This window comes from Cherax quadricarinatus, chromosome 4 (genome assembly GCF_038502225.1).
Source record: "Cherax quadricarinatus isolate ZL_2023a chromosome 4, ASM3850222v1, whole genome shotgun sequence".
NCBI classification, from domain to species: domain Eukaryota; kingdom Metazoa; phylum Arthropoda; class Malacostraca; order Decapoda; family Parastacidae; genus Cherax; species Cherax quadricarinatus.
The window spans coordinates 61,324,942-61,340,155 of NC_091295.1; positions in this window are offsets into that span (position 1 = coordinate 61,324,942).

Below are 15,214 nucleotides of genomic sequence, written 5' to 3' on the forward strand. Positions count from 1 at the left end.
GTCGGACTGCTCACTCTCTCCAGTACGTGGGACTTCTCACTCTCCCTCCAGTACGTGGGACTGCTCACTCTCCCTCCAGTACGTGGGACTGCTCACTTTCCCTCCAGTATGCGGAACTGCTCACTCTCCTTCCAGTACGTGGGACTGTTCACTCTCCCTCCAGTACGTGGGACTGCTCACTCTCCCTCCAGTACGTGGGACTGCTCACTCTCCCTGCAGTACGTGGGACTGCTCACTCTCCCTGCAGTACGTGGGACTGCTCACTCTCCCTGCAGTACGTGGGACTGCTCACTCTCCCTCCAGTACGTGGGACTGCTCACTCTCCCTCCAGTACGTGGGACTGCTCACTCTCCCTCCAGTAGGTGGGACTACTTACTCTCCCTCCAGTACGTGGGACTGCTCACTCTCCCTCCAGTACGTGGGACTGCTCACTCTCCCTCCAGTACGTGGGACTGCTCACTCTCCCTCCAGTACGTGGGACTGCTCACTCTCCCTCCAGTACGTGGGACTGCTCACTCTCCCTCCAGTACGTGGGACTGCTCATTCTCCCTCCAATACGTGGGACTGCTCACTCTCCCTCCAGTACGTGGGACTGCTCACTCTCCCTCCAGTACGTGGGACTGCTCATTCCCCGTCCAGTACGTAGACTTGAGTCGGCACTGTGAAGGTAGTGTTAAATGTCTGACAGTAGCTAAATTGCTTCGTCTGGCGCACCATGAGCGACGGATAGAGTTGTTGACAGGTGTTACCAGACACTTTATATTGCTAACATCACTAGGACTCATCCATAAAGCATTACTATGCTTCATTTCTCGCAGATCAAATTTGTGTTGAGACAGCTTTTCCCACATGTGGAGGGCTTTACCAAAACTTCCTCTGCATCTGTTTCTTCTTCAGTAATACTGGCAGTGCGCTGATGTCTTATTTCTCACAGAAGTTTGAGGTTTTAGGTGGACCCATCGACCATCAGTTGTCTAAGCCAGCAACTTTTAATATTAACTAAGCCCGTTACCTCTCTTGTCTCTTCCCTTTTGTAACGAGATGTTAATTATTTTGACTTCATTGTTCATCCATGATATATTACTCATTTCCGTTCATATTCTCCTTCCATTCACAAACAAACTTTTGATTCTGTGTTCATTCTCTTATCACAAGGAGAGACTCCATGGACTCCACCCATCTAGATCTCGGTCCTCATTATTTAACTCAGACAGCTCTTCCTAATTTTCAAAATCAGTCCTCAGTTAGTTGCTGATAAACACATACAAAAGTAGATTATACGTATCTACTTCTTCATTCACAAGGGGATTACAGCTCCTTCCCTCCGTCTCCCCAACTAACCAGACTCCATCTCTCCTTTATCTTTTACTAGCACTTAACTTCTACTCACTGGAATGCAGGCGAGAGAGATGCATCATAATGTACTCTTGGAAAATCTTGGAAAGAATGGTACCAAATCTGCACACACACTAATCACTCCCTACGAAAGTAAAAGACCGGACAGGCGGTGCAAAATACCCCCCAGTGAAAAGTAGGGGCGCCATTGGTACACTGAGATAATACAGTAAGTGTACGGGGCCTCCCACCAGCCATAAGGGTAATTACCAATAGGCCTTTTCATGGACCTGGAGGCCTTTTCATGGACCTGGAGGCCTTTTCATGGACCTGGCAGCGGTGGCGTTGATCCCCGGAATTCCCTCCAGGTAGACTCCAAGTAGACTAGCCAGCGACCTCCACACTGCAAGCTCGTCCCTCCAATCGCCAATACTCGTGCGTCATTGCATTATCAACTTTTCCTCTTTCATTACTCATACGCGATATTCACTCACTACTTGCTCACCTTTAGCCCTTCTTTTACTCACAAGCGACCATCACTCGCATCTTGTCACCCCTCCTACCCCTCTTTCACTAACTTTTCTTGCACCAATAAAACAAGAGAGGATTTACATAAACGCAAGGGCCGCTGGGAAGCAAGAAGTTGTCAGCATTAGCATATCAAGTTCAGCACCCATTCACTCTGAGGGTAGGGATGAAAATATTCACTCTGAGGGTAGGGATGAAAATATTCACTATGAGGGTGGGGAGGGTGGTTAAGTGTTCACTCTGAGGGTAGAGATTAAATGCGATTTGTGCTGGATTTTGTGGCTTAAATTCTGGTTGTGGTGATTGTCGTTATTTTAGTTGAGGAAGAAGAGACGGATATATGGAGGAATATATGGAGGAAGAGGAGACGGATATATGTATAAATGTTTAACAATTCGCAAACAGGATAAATTATGTACAAATACTACCTCTCGAACCTTGCTGTTTGTATAAATGTGTATATGCATGTAAAATTTACACACACACACACACACACACACACACACACACACACACACACACACACACACACACACACACACACACACACACACACTCCCCGTCTGCCTACCTACCTACCTCTGTCTACCTGTAATCTCTGAATTTCAGCTTTTAAATTGTGATGGAGAAGTACTATAATTATATTCATTTGGTTACCTGGAGTTTACCTGGAGAGGGTTTCAGGGGTCAACACCCCCGCGGGCCGGTCTGAGACCAGGCCTCGTCGTGGATCAGGGTCTGATAAACCAGGCTGTTACTGCTGGCAGCACGTAAACCGAAGTACGAAGCACTGCCCGGCTGATCAGGTACTGACTTTATGTGCCTGTTCAGCGCCTTTTTGAAGACAGCCAGGTGTCTATTGGTAATCCCCTTTATGTATGCTGGGAAGAAGTTGAACAGTCTTGGGCCCCTGACACTTACTGTATTGTCTCAGTGTACTCGTGGCCCCCCTGCTTCTCATTGAGGGAATATTGCATCTCCTGCCGAGTCCTTTGCTTTCATTGGGAGTGATTTTCGTGTGCAAGTTTGGTACTAATCCTTCTAGGATTTTTCCAGTCTATATTATTATGTATCTTTCTCGCCTGCGTTCCAGGGAATACAAATCAAGGTATTTCAACCGTTCCCAGTAATTTAGGTGCCTTAAAGTGCTTATGTGTGCCATTAAAGTTCTCTGTACATTCTCCAGGTCAGCAATTTCGCCAGCCTTGTAGGGGGCAGTTAGTGTACAGCAGTAATCCAGCCTCTCTCAGCCTAGCCTAGTAGATGAGGTAGATACACTGATTTGGTCTTTGAAGGTAAGATCCTCTGACATCATTCTCAGATCTTTCATATTAGTTTTTTGCTCTATTGTGTGGTGAAAATTTGTTTTATATTCTGATCAAGTTTTAATTTCCTAAGTTTTCCATCTCTGAGTAGACGAAATTTCTCTTCATTGAACTTCATATTGTTTTCTGCGGTCCATTTAAACATTTGGTTGACGTCCACATGGAGTCCTGCAGTGTCTTTGACGGAGGACACTGTCATGGCAGTTCGAATGTCATCCGTAAATGAAGACACGGAGCTATGGCTTACATCTCTGTCAGATATGAGGATATGGAACAAGATGGGAGCGAGTACTGTACCATGTGGAACAGATTTTCACTGTAGCCACCTCAGACTTTACTCTGTTTACAATTACATTTTCTGTTCTATTTGTTAGGAAGTTATAGATCCATCTACCAACTTTTCCTGTTTTTCCTTTGTCACGCATTTTGTGTGGTATTACACTTGTCGAAGGCTTTCGCAAGGTCTGTGTATACATCTGCATTTTGTTTATCCTCTAAAGCATCCAGGACCTTGTCATAGTGGCGAAGTAGCTGGAACAGACAGGAGCGACCTGTTCTACACCCTAGGTTGTGTAACTGTATCGGTCTGTAGCTCTTTGAATTTGCTTTACTGCCACCTTTGTGGAGTGGGGCTATGTCTGTTGTTTTTAGTGACTGTGGGATGACTCGTGTGTCCATGCACCCTCTCCATAGAATGGTGAAGGCAAGTGACAGGGCCTTCTTGTAGTTCTTGATGAACACGGAGTTCCACGAGTCCGGGTCTGGGGCAGGGTGCATGGGCATGTCATGTTTTGCCTTTTCAAAGTCTGTCACAAAAAAATAATTTACATTGTCGATCCTGAGTCTGGTTAATTGCTCACTGAACACCGAGTCATATTGGGACTTGAGTATCTCACTCATTTCTTTACTGTCATCTCTGTAAGTCCCATCTCGTCTAAGCAGAGGTCAAATTTTGGATGTTGTTTTCGCCTTAGATTTGGCATAAGAGAAGTAGTATTTGGGAGTTCTTTCAGTTTCCATTATGGCTTTTAGTTCTTCCTGAGATTCTTGTCTCCTGTAAGATTCCTTAAGCTTAAGTTCGATATTTGCTATTTCTCTGACCAGTGCCTCCCTTCGTATTTCAGATATACTTGCTCCTCTTAGCAGGTCTGTATTTCTTCGCCTTTCAGCTGTATAGGGAGTCTCTCTCCAGTTTACGTTTTCTTTTTCTTTTTCTTAATGGAATATGCCTTGAGAAGACCTCAAGTGCCACAGAGTTAGTTTTTTCTAGGCAAAGGATCGGATCCGTGTTGATTAGGATATCTTCCCAGCTTGTTTCATTTAGCACATAGCTGACTTGTTCCCAGTGTTGAATTTTGAGAAGGCACCCTCATAACTGATCACATTTTGCTGGTCAGGAGCCCTGCGCATACATAACTGTACCTCTATTAGGTTGTGATCTGATACGGTGATTTGATATGGTTTTATCACGTATCAGATCGTCGTTGTTGGTGAAGATGAGATCCAGTGTATTTTCTAGTCTTGTAGGCTCTATTATTTGCTGGTTTAAGGTGAATTTGGTGCAGAGATTTAATAGCTCGTGAGTGTATGAATTTTCATCTCGGCTACCTTCTGGAGTAATTTTCTGCTAAGACATTATTTGCTACATTCCTCCATTTTAGTTGTCTCCAGTTGAAATCCCCCCAGTAGCAAGATGTTTGGGGCAGGAGCTGGAAGATTTTCCAGACAGTAGCCAATTTTCAAAAGGTGTTCTTGAAATTGCTGGGAAGTTGCATCTGGAGGTTTGTACACAATCACAATGACAGGGTTTAGGATTTTGATCTTTACTGCCAGAACTTCAACTACATCATTTGAGATGTTTAGTAATTCTGAACAAATGAGCGACTCCGTAATGTACATGCCGACCCCCACCTTGCTGCCTGTTTAGTCTGTCGCATCTGAGTAGGTTATAACCCGGGATCCATATTTCGTTGTCAAAATGATCCTTTATGTGGGTCTCTGTGAAAGCCGCAAATATTGCATTTGACTCTGTGAGCAGTCCCTTGATATAAGGTACTTTGTTGATGGCATTAGACCCTGTATGTTTGCAAGGATAAATGTCGCTATATTGATGGAATTTAGGGGTGTTTTATTTGCTGGCATTAATATCTGTTGCTCTGGAATGGCCAATGACTGTGCCTCCACTCCAGAAGTGTTTTCAGTTGGTGTAGGATTTCTGTCATTTCTTGCCATTCTTTTTTTACTTCCTGGTTGCGCCAAATCGGTACGAGTCATACAGTGCCTGAGGAATGGGAGCTAAACAAGTTTGATATAGAAGAAAGGTAGCAAAAATTCTTAAAATCAAAAGCCTTTACCGGTATCAAGGTAGCCCGTCCTCCGTGTATTAAGTAGGCTCTTCACATGTCATTTGCAGCACTCTTCTAAGGTTAGGTTAGGTGGTCCTCTATCCCCCCCCCCAGAAATAAATTTTAGCATAACCAAAGGAAGAAAGGTTGAATATTAAATAATACTGATGCGTGAGCAGATAATGGGCAGCCAGTGTGCGTCCTCTGAGCCTATCAGCCATTGTAGGGTAAAATATCTTGACAACCAGGTCCTCTAGTGTGGTCTTGGCCAGGTCTAGTGTGGTCTTGGCCAGGTCTAGTGTGGTCTTGGTCAGGTCTAGTGTGGTCTTGGTCAGGTCTAGTGGGGTCTTGGGTAGGTCTAGTGTTGTCTTGGCCATATCTAGTGTGGTCTTGACCAGGTCTAATGTGGTCTTGACCAGGTCTAGTGTGGCCTTGGCTAGGTCTAGTGTGGCCTTGGCCAGGTCTAGTGTGGCCTTGGCCAGATCTAGTGTGGCCTTGGCCAGGTCTAATGGGGCATTGAGCAGGTCTAGTGTGGCCCTGACCGGGTCTAGTGTGGTTCTGACCGGGTCTAGTGTGGTCCTGATCGGGTCTAGTGTGGTCCTGACCTGATCTAGTGTGGTCTTGACCAGATCTAGTGTGGTCTTGACCAGATCTAGTGTGGTCTTGACCAGATCTAGTGTGGTCTTGACCAGATCTAGTGTGGTCTTGACCAGATCTAGTGTGGTCTTGACCAGATCTAGTGTGGTCTTGACCAGATCTAGTGTGGTCTTGACCAGATCTAGTGTGGTCTTGACCAGATCTAGTGTGGTCTTGACCAGATCTAGTGTGGTCTTGACCTGATCTAGTGTGGTCTTGACCTGATCTAGTGTGGTCTTGACACGGTCCAATGTGGCCTTCGCCTTGTGCTGATCTAGCGTAGTCTATACAAAGACAATCGTTCTCAAGAGATATTTAATTTTCGTTGCTCCTAATAATACATCTCTGGTGCGAGTTACAGCTGTAGCCTAAACACCTGTAATTACCGAGTTTGCTGGGCAGTGCTGCCGAGTAACATACCTGTGGGAATCATCACAATTGGAAAAAATTCGCCCATGCTGGGCCACCTTACAGTCGTTGCAATGCTTGAGTGGTTTTGCCTGAGAACCCGATACCCCCCCCCCCCCCCGCCATCCCTCCTTTCCATTCTTTGGCTTACATAGCTGGGTTTTCCTCCATTCGTCTAAATTTGCTCGTGCTTCTGGTTGATAACATAGAATAATTCTGAACATTCAATATGGATTGTGACAAATGGATTCTTGAACAGTTTTACTTGTTATGCAATTATGATGTATGCAATATGAGATTTAATTGGTCACAGCAGCTGCAAGTTGGTGCTGAAAGTGTAATTTTGATAATGTTCGTTAAGGAAAATGCTCAAAGTGCTGAATAACTCAAAACTTTCAGTAATTTTGGAAATAAAGTACAATGACAGTAGTCTTGTATAAGAATACTTAGGTTTCCGTAGAACACTGGAAGAAGTAGATATGGTTGTCATCTTGTGCACGAAATTCGACAACTTAGTACAGTTGAGAGTCTAGGTAGCAGCGAGTCAGGGGTCAGATGGGGACAGAAAGAGCAATCAACAACTCTGCTCTCCTCTAACTCCGTGATGGGAATTACAGCCTGGTTGGCCCTACAGTGACTTCGTTGACTCGCCGACCTATCGTGCCATCACGCCGTTCAACATCGTCACTAGACTGTGACTGCGGTCAATCATCCCTCCCTTCCCCAGTGATGGTACTGTCACTCCAGAGTATAACATGATCCTCCTCTGGGAGCCACAGATAGGTCATCACATGATTAATCCGTATGAGAACTGTTTTCCTGACAATATACGAACAAATACTTGAGCGTTTACAAGTAGACGGCAACACCAGCATGAAACAACGTTATGCTGAAGGAAAGTTTTGTCAAGTTTTCTATAATCTGATTAAGTTCTCCTGAAGAGAAACTTCGTTATAATGAAGACTTAGGCTGTTTAACGTGTGTTACAAAGCCCAGTAGTTCTTGGTTGCTGCTTCTGTTTTGATTTAAAAAAAAATACTTCTAAACCTTGATTACAGTAGCCTACAGTTCAGTAGTTACGAGCTGATTTTTCCAGTCATGACTTTCATAACAGAACTGAAAAACCAGTCAACTTCGACCACACAATATGCAATAACTCTTCCTAGACCTAACTATAGGCACGGCGCTTTTACTCTCCTTTAAGCATATCGAAATAACAAAAAAAATGTGAACACAAATGAAGAACTTGAAAAGCCCTTCGAAAGGGCTTTACAAGTTCTTCATTTATGTGTATGTAGGATAAACGAGATAACTGGAGGAGATGGGATATTGCCGACAAGACACTCAAGTTCTGCGGTTAATGTCTTGAAACATCAGGTGTACATGAACTGTTAGCGAATAAATACATTTTATTCTTAAAGTAATACCATCTCTAGTATATGTTTAATTTCAGTGAGGTATTCTGACGTGTGGGTCATGAAAAGGATTGTGATGAGCCTCCCATTCGCTTCTTATTGTTACCTACATGTTTCTCAATTAGAATTATTTTCATTTAATACATGTCTTCATAGGGTACAACGTACCCGGATATAATAGGTAAACTATTTCTTGAGGTATACCCTTATAGAGATATCTTAAACACTGCTTTCTATCACCAACCTTTACACTGCAGCACCTGAGTCTTCTGACTGATCTACATCTCTACGATACATACCTGAAAAGAGAATAATGAATTATCAACCACTTGTCCCAGTGACATGTGTGTTGAGTAAAGCACTTTACTAAATGGCCTTTCTGTATTGTAAACGGCTGCGAGGTTATTAGTTATTGATCATATAATGATATTGCATGCAATGTAATATATGATGGTAATGCATGCAACATAATTTATCATGATTAAAATTTCAAATTTGCAGCAAGCATTTCTACAAATAATACCTTGTACAGTGTGAGCTGAACTGTGTTAAATGTTCGTGAAGCAGTTATCCCTTTGACTGTCTCAGGAACACTGCAATTATCTTTGCTGCAATAATGTTGGTAAAATTACCGGCAATATGTTAGCTAAAATGACACGTGCAACAAACATTTTTGAGGCAATGTTTCGCTCCTAGAGAGTGAAACGTTGCCAAAAAAATGTCGCATTGCAAGTTTTATTTATTTTTTATCAAATAAATCTGTTATGAGACTGAGGTGCAAATCCCTGGCGAGAGATGGAGCCTTCAGTGCTGTACACAACTGTCAACGTTTTCTTAGAGACTTCCTTCTAGGAGGGTCCCTTGGTGAAGGGTGCTTGATGCGAGGAAGTGGAATACGCTGTTCATGCCACAGGTGTTGTGTGACTCTTACCGGTTTATCGTTTCTCAAAGAATATACAAATAATTTACAGTTATCTGTAAATATGTGTCAGTACTCAGCGCGTTCATGGCGCAGTCAGTACTCAGAACGCTCACGATGTTGTCGGTACTCGGCACGCTCACGTTGCTGTCGGTAGTTCGCACGCTCACGTTGCTGTCGGTACTCGGCAAGGTCACGGTGCTGTCGGTACTCAGCACAGTCACAGTACTGTCGGTACTCAGCCTGGTGCTGTCGGTACTCGTCACGGTGCTGTCAGTACTCGGCGCGGTCACGGTACTGTCGGTTCTCGGCACGGTCACGGTGCTGTCGGTACTCAGCACAGTCACGGTGCTGTCGGTACTCGGCAAGGTCACGGTGCTGTCGGTACTCAGCACAGTCACAGTACTGTCGGTACTCAGCCTGGTGCTGTCGGTACTCGTCACGGTGCTGTCAGTACTCGGCGCGGTCACGGTACTGTCGGTTCTCGGCACGGTCACGGTGCTGTCGGTACTCGGCACGGCCACGGTGCTGTCGGCACTCGGCACGGTCACGTTGCTGTCGGTACTCGGCACGCTCACGGTGCTGTCGGTACTCAACCTGGTGCAGATGGTACTCTTCGCTGTGCAGTCGGTACTCGTCATGGTGGTGTCGGTACTCGCTACGGTGGTGTTGGTACTCGTTACGGTGGTGTCGGTACTCGTTACGGTGGTGTCGGTACTCGTTACGGTGGTGTCGGTACTCGTTACGGTGGTGTCGGTACCCGTTACGGTGGTGTCGGTACCCGTTAAGGTGGTGTCGGTACTCGTTACGGGTGGTGTCGGTACTCGTTACGGGTGGTGTCGGTACTCGTTACGGTGGTGTCGGTACTCGGCAAGGTGACGGTGCTGTCGGTACTCAGCACGGTCACGGTACTGTCGGCACTCAGTACGGTCACGGTGCTGTCGGTACTCGTTACGGTGTTGTCGGTACTCGTTACGGTGCTGTCGGAACTCGTCACGGTGGTGTCGGCACTCGTCACGGTGGTGTCGGTACTCGTCACGGTGGTGTCGGTACTCGTCAAGGTGGTGTCGGTACTCGTCAAGGTGGTGTCGGTACTCATGACGCTCACAGTTGTGTTGGTATTCACCATTCTGTCGGTACTCGTGACTTTCAGTGATGTGAATAGTCATACTGAACGATGGCGTCAGCACTCATAACATGCACAATGCTGTCGACATTCATTCATCACTCCCCTATCTCTCAGTACTCACTGTATCACCCATTCATTGGCCTGATACGTCACTGTGCCGCCCATACAGAGGCCTGTCAAATTGTACAGAGGATCTTCTCTGCACGTATAAATTCTGCAAAGCATCTCAATTACTGGTAACATTTGAAGGCCCTAGACATGTACTCCTTATAGTGCTGGCAAGAAAAGTGCATCATAATTTTCTCCTGAAAAATCCTAGAGGGACTGGTCCTAAATCTGAACACAGAAATCACTCCCTGGGAAAGCAAAACACTCGGCAAGAGGTGCAACAATCCCCAATTAAAAGCTAGGGTTCTATTAGCATGCTGATAAAAGCTAAGTATCAGGGCCCAAGACCGCTCAACAGCCTCCAATGATACATAAAAATCCTGGAGTATCAATAGACCCCTATCTGTCTTCGAAAGGGAACTGGACAGATATCTGTAGTCGGTTCCTGACCAGCTGGACTGTGGTTCGTACATTGGATTGCGTGTGGCGAGCAGTAGCAACTTGGTTGGTCAGACCTTGATTCACCGTGAGGTCTGGTTATGGACAAGACCGCAGGGGCGTTGACCCCCGAAACTTCCTCCACCGGTGGCCCGGTGGCCTGATGGCTAAAGCTCCCGCTTCACACACGGAGGGCCCGGGTTCGATTCCCGGCGGGTGGAAACATTTCGACACGTTTCCTTACACCTGTTGTCCTGTTCACCTAGCAGCAAATAAGTACCTGGGTGTTAGTCGACTGGTGTGGGTCGCATCCTGGGGGACAAGATAAAGGACCCCAATGGAAATAAGTTAGACAGTCCTCGATGACGCACTGACTTTCTTGGGTTATCCTGGGTGGCTAACCCTCCGGGGTTAAAAATCCGAACGAAATCTTATCTTATCTTATCTTAAGGAATCCAGGTAGGTAGACAGACACGTACAGAAGCCTGGCAAATCATTGTACTTCCCATACGAGGGCCTTGCACGTTATTGTGCCACCATATAAGAGCATGGCGCAGCATTTCAGATTTAATCTGTGGCGTCATTTTCTCTTAAAATACGATAATCTGAGCCATCTGTTAAACATGTGGACAAAGGCCATACTTTGCCAAACTTTATAAAGTTGTTTAATGGTAGGACTTTAAAAGCTCTTCGTAAAGCGAAACCTTGTCGTACCTCGAGCTTTATCTACACACTCGTCATTGTCCACGTGTTTTGCTTGTGTTTTTGAGAATACACATGGCTATTACTTTAACATACCTTATCATATTTGATTTCCATAACAGAGTTCACTGAAGATGGATAATGTCAAGTACAAAGCGCTTAGGTGACGCAAGCTTATGTTAGGAATGTATAATTTCGCAGTTGAGTTTTCATTTTCCTCCGCTGAAAGCACTTGAGGTAGTGAACGGAGGTTAGTGTCCCCACTACTACTACTTGTGCTGAACGGCTCAGTACCTCACACAATGTTTGGTGTCAGGTATTCAGAACAATGCTTCTGGCATATAGGAAAGAATCCTTGTTACAAACACAATTTTTAGAGGCACTCTAGAAGTCTTTCTGGAAACAGGATTTCTACAGGCATTCCAAGAAGTCTTCTTGCAAATACGATCTTTATAGGCGTGCAGGAAGAAGTCTTCTTGCGAAAATGATCTTTGCAGGTCGACAAAAGCTTGTCATGATGTGGTGCTGCTTGCCTCAGACTTATCTTAATATGCATTATTCAACAAATCGTAATAACACGATTATAAACAAATCAGGTGAATCCTAAAACTCATAGGCCAGTTCGCTAACAACTCGACCAACTGGCTCTAATAAGGTATATTTCTGTACCCCATAAGGAGGTTACTAGCATGGGCCTCATGTAACTAGAAATGCAGGTTTTTATAGACGGATCCCACACCAGTATGGCCGTGGCTTACTCTAGCTCAAGTCCCTACAAAGCCGACATCGTAATACCTATTTGGAGGAATTTTATTAGTCAGCTGGCCAAGTGGTTAGCGCACTGGCCAGTGAGCCTTAGGACTCGCCTGTCATGGGTTCAAGCAACACACTTTCCGTGATTTCTTAATATACATTTAATGATGTCATATACATTTCCAGGTTCCTCTTTATTACTTTAAAACACTAGCGATATACGCAACCAAAATTAACATTAAATTTAAAATTTTTACTCGCAGGGGGTTGAATCATTTTTACGCGCACGTATTTTTCAGATATTTTTACGTGATAGAAAATGACAAGGATCGTCTCTCGCAGACTGTACGTTCAGGCTTTGCTAAAATATTGCTTCACTAAAGAAGCACAAAATGTCCCATCGTTTAAAAAGGCTCTAATAGTCTTTGTTTTAATGTAAAAAAAAAGGTTAAAAGTTTAGCTTCACGAGGTTTTTACATGTTTGTAGAGAAGATCTTCAGCTGCCTCTTCACAAGTCACACATCATTAGGCCTTCTACACTTGACACAACCTTTACTCGGACTATTAGGCCTTTCCTACACACTCTCTATCCCCATTCCACAGAATAGGCCTACCCCGCATAGATTGTCTTAGTCACACGTAATGGATTTGTAAACAAGCTTGCACAAAACGAGCTTGCACAAAACGAGCTTGCACAAAACGAGCTTGCACAAAACGAGCTTGCACAAAACGAGCTTGCACAAAACGAGCTTGCACAAAACGAGCTTGCACAAAACGAGCCTGCACAAAACGAGCCTGCACAGAACGAGCTTGCATAGAACGAGCTTGCATAGCACTTGGTTATTCAACGCTGAGAAAACGTACAAGTTGGTAAGTAAGACACAAAGGCAACAGCTAGGCAGCTTTATTCCGAAACGTTTCGCCTACACAATAGGCTTCAGTCGAGTACAGAAAATAGAGAGGAGCACAGATGTGAAGATATAATCAGTCCATCACTCTTGATATGAGGTTGTCAGTCCCTCAGCCTGGAGAAGAGTTTTGTTCCATAGTCTGAAACAATATGACGATCAAGCGACAGTGTGGAGATTTATATACGTTTCGGAATCAAGTTGCCTAACTGTTGCCTTTGTGTCTTACCAACCTGTCGGTATTGTATACCATTTTGATAATGACAACGTACAAGTTGCTGGCATAAGAAGTCTGTTGCTAGAGTGATCAATTTCTCATAATTAATCATCCCAAAATGATCCTCAATCCTAAACTAGCCCCAAAATATGAATTTTTTGCGATGAAATTGTCTATGTAGCATAATTTTGCAAAGAATATTATTAATTCGAAGTTACAGGGGATTATCTCTGTTTTTCATAAGCTTTAAACTAGTGAGTTACAGGTTCACCTATGGAACATGAAGTACACTGATGCTATGAAAGACAAAGTAAACTAACTCTCAGTAGCATTACACTGACTTTGTGGAACATAAAGTGCTCTGATACTCTGACCCTCTCCCTCAACACACCTCCAGGACCTGTAGTTTCTGATGTTTTTACTGTTAGCACACTTACTACCGCCTCCCCTTCGCCTCTGCCATGATTTACCTTATCCCTGTAGCCATGAGTGACCTTCCCAAACTTTTCCATGAGTATGATATTCCTGATATCACATTAGTGACTGAGGAAGCTGGGATACACTTTCTGTACCTACCAGGTGACTGGCTGAGGAAGTTGGAGGAATTTAAAGGTAACTTCTATGATCTTCTTTTGCCGGTGCCGTTCAGCGCTAAATGACGGGCTGAGGAAAATAAGGAACGTTTCTTGGACCTACCACATAACTTTACTGGAGAAATTGAGTCACTGATGACTGGCTGGGTAAGCTGAGCTACATTCCTTTTACCTAGAACATGACCGACTGAGGACGCTTGGGTATTTTAGGGTGACACGTGCGACCCTATTTTACTCCTCTCGTGCAGCGCGGGGTGACTAGCTGAGGATGAACTGCAGCATTTCTTGAGGTGAGGAAATGGTAATTGGAAGTAGCTAATTTCTTGCTGACTATATAGCACTGCTAATATTCAGCACTGTACGACAGTTGTAAGAGGGTTAAATCCTATTACACCCCAAAAGTTTCCAACTTCTTTAGCCGCTCATGTGATAGGCCAGGAACTATGGCTCATTTTACTTGTGAGGTTCTTATAGGAGAAGGGGAGGGTCACAATCCGTTGCTCTTATTGTGCTCTCATCGACTGTTTCCTAGAGCGTACTTCATTGCCTCCCATTCCCCAGGCGCTTGTCCTGGAGGTGAAGGTCAGCTTCCTCAGCCAGTCATGTGGTAGATCCAGAGAATGTTGCTTAACCTCTACAGCCAGTCCCTGCCCATGCACCCCTCCATTGGCTTACATAGCCAGGATTTTTTACCCATTTGTTTAATTGTGCCACGGGGGATTATGGGAGGAGTCACCATCTGTTGCTCAACTTGTGCTTCTACTGACAGCAATATCGAGATCTGCATCACATACAGAAAACTGAATCGTCAGGTGCCCTTCACTTGGACTACCTAATGACACAGTTGTGATCAGCGTTTATGCTGATCACCCTCGACCTCATTGTATGTAATCACTGAAGGTTATTGACTCTCGTAATGACTAACATGCTCATTAGAGAAGCCAGGTATAGATACTCAAAAAATCGAGGAATAAAGAATGTACAATTGTTATGGACTCCCTCACACATTGGATTAATCCTCTATTATAACGTTCATACGTTATCCAAGAAAAGCTGAAGGAGAATGTGTATCTATGTCTAGCATTAGGAATAATATTAAGAAAGAAGTAAATTATGAAACTGAATGTTATAGGAATGCAATTAGAAGCCTGAGTAGATCTATAACCCATTATGATAACAAACGTAGATAAGTACGTTTATGGAGCAGACTGACTGATGATGTGCTGGCCAGGCTTAGGCTTGTTTACAAGTACTTTAGGCAGTTTGGCAGATAGAGATGATCAAATGCAAAGCATGTGGTCAACCCTATGGTCACTATCTTCAACAGTGTGCTTAATTGCCCACTTATTGTGGAATATAGAGATACACTAAAATAACTTGTATGACATGTCAGGATATCTTATTAATGAAAATAATATAGCAGATATATAAATTTCCTAAAAAAAATTGTAAGAG